This window comes from Corylus avellana, chromosome 2 (genome assembly GCF_965113065.1).
Source record: "Corylus avellana chromosome 2, dhCorAvel1.hap1.2, whole genome shotgun sequence".
NCBI classification, from domain to species: Eukaryota; Viridiplantae; Streptophyta; class Magnoliopsida; order Fagales; family Betulaceae; genus Corylus; species Corylus avellana.
The window spans coordinates 12,075,574-12,078,106 of NC_142491.1; the positions used below are offsets into that span (position 1 = coordinate 12,075,574).

Below are 2,533 nucleotides of genomic sequence, written 5' to 3' on the forward strand. Positions count from 1 at the left end.
TGTCATAATTCATAAAGATATTATTACTACCTGATTAATTGAACCATAATTCATAAAGTAAGATACAACACCCACAGGATCCAAATGACTTCAACATAGTGTGATGGCCTTCAATGTTGGTCACAATCTTTTGTTTTCAAAACAGTCACAAAACTAATCACAAAACAGACACAATTAACAAAAGATTTAAAATACAAGATTAACAGGATCCATGACTTCAACACCATTGCTTTCGACTTGAGTATACGTGTTGTGCCAATCATCCCAATCATTTCACATATTTCAACTGGTTGAACCAAGAAAAATAGATAAATTAATAAAAGCCATAAATTTAATAAACATCATGGCACTTATGGAGGAAAAAATCAATGGCAACAGATAACTTATCATGCGTCTACCATTCACCTGCATAGGAATTGAATTAAATATAGCTATCAACTTTTAAATTTTGAGCTCAGATGTTGCAAAAGGAAATTGATAAAGAAAATATAGATTATAGCTAAAAAGAAAAAATTCCTACAAGCAACAAACTAAACAAACAGGAAACAGCAGTAATGATAGAATAGTAATGATACACTCAATTTTGTCATTTCTTATACTAATAAGTAATACAATATAGGGCTAAGCAAATTACCGACTAACCGACTTCCGACCGACTTTCGACTGACACCGACCGTTACCGACTAGATGGAGGATGGTAGGTGGCATGATTTTTTTATTCCGAATTTTTCGGTTCGGTAGGCGGAAGAGGTTTTTTAACCAAACCGACTTTACCGACAAATTTGCCACTTTTCCACATACCGACATTACCGAAACCGACTTTCCCGACTTCCGACCGACACCGACTTTACCAACCGCCATTCGGTTCGAAATGCGAAATAAAATAAAATTTGGCGGTATAAGTCGGTGAAATAACCGACTTTACCAGCATTGTCTGTTCGAAAGGCGAAAATACAATTTTTCTACCGAAACCGACATTACCGATTGACGCTTAGCCCTAATACAATATCTCCAACAATCATGTAGACATGAATGATGCAATTTTTAATTTATGTAGATGATCAAGAGGCCCCCTACAGGCCTGCCTTTTGCTTGATTTTGGGCTGGCCCTGCTGGCAGTAAAGTTTTTACTATCTATTTTTGGAAACGCAACTTAGAGAATCCTCTTTTCTAAATGATATGAGTATTCTCCCCTATTCAATTTTGTAATATCATGAATCATTTTGCCATCCTATGGAACTTCTCTTTTTCGAGAGTAAGATTTAGTAGTTGAGATTCGAGCTGCAAGTAGCCATTTTCTGTTCATTTTATGTAAGGTAAAATTCAACTAGGAGCAAATATCTTGATATTCACTTTTAATCATACAGAGATGAATATAAACAGTCAAAGAGTTATAGCAAGCATACACTCATACAATGATCAGGCTCTCCAAAAACAAAAGATTGCCAGTAAGGTTTACATCATGAATAAGGTTCAGAGAAAGCCCACAATCGTAGATACAAGTGCTGATTTTCTATTTCCTTCTCTTATGACATAAACAGGGGAAAGAATACTCACAGTAGATATGTATGTAACATCTTCCATGGAAACACTTTTCTCGTTCCTTCTCCTAGACCTTCACTGCATGTTCCTCCCTTCATTCATGAGATCCCTACAAATTATGACAAACATTACAGATGGTAGGAGACATTTTATTCAAGTCAATAATTATCATATCATGCCCGCTAATTTTTTTATTTTAATCATATCCTTCAGTCTTTTCACCGGCACATCAATCACAAAATGAACAAGGCGATAGGCATGCTGACCCAATCCAATCAAAAGAGGACTATATCCCGTAAATGAGTGAAAATTTCCTTGTACACTTTCTCTTTTCCCTTTCAGTGAATAAAAGGTAACTCATATTCTAAAATTTCTGAAAAGAAAAATTCAAATGCTATGCATTCAGTATCCTCATTTTTAATCAATGTCGCATTTGAGGGCAATGCTTCCTGACTATCTTTTGTGGCCTAGATATAGGAATGCTTCTTGACTCCTCAAGAACCATAAAAAGTAACCAAACCATTTAATCACAGACGTTACGCTTCTATTAGCTAATAATGGTTCAGGGCAACCCATACATTCTTAAACCGATAAATCCTTTTGGTAAGTATATACTTGATTGGAATTTTATAATATTTCAAAGTAGAAACAAGATTTTTGAAACTTGATTCAGAAACATTCAGAAAATCAGAAAATTTGATCCATAAATAAGAAACTCCCACTACTTTTAATTTGACAATATCAAGCCCATAAATGCATGAAACCTACCTTTTTCAACTTAACAGTGTGCAAAATTATAGTGTGCAAAACTTAACAGTGTGCAAAACCTACCTTTTGCTGACAATACTATCTATGACTATTCTTTGCTCTCTGTTTCTTTGGGATTAAAGATTATTCAGGGCAAATGGAAAAGATTGGCTACTTTCCAAAAATAGACTATAGCATGTAAACCTGAGAAGCTCTTACAATGTCCTTGACCGAGGTACTAACA

The 2,533-nt window shown here is 34.8% G+C and overlaps 1 long non-coding RNA gene across 1 annotated transcript; it reads right to left on the minus strand.

Moving 5' to 3' along the window:
• On the minus strand, positions 1-1,654 carry LOC148587324 (uncharacterized). Its single transcript, XR_015911513.1, has 2 exons — positions 1,558-1,654; positions 1-286 (listed from the first exon to the last, which is right to left on the minus strand). It is a non-coding gene; the product is annotated as an uncharacterized LOC148587324 (long non-coding RNA).
• Positions 1,655-2,533: the final 879 nt, after the last annotated feature.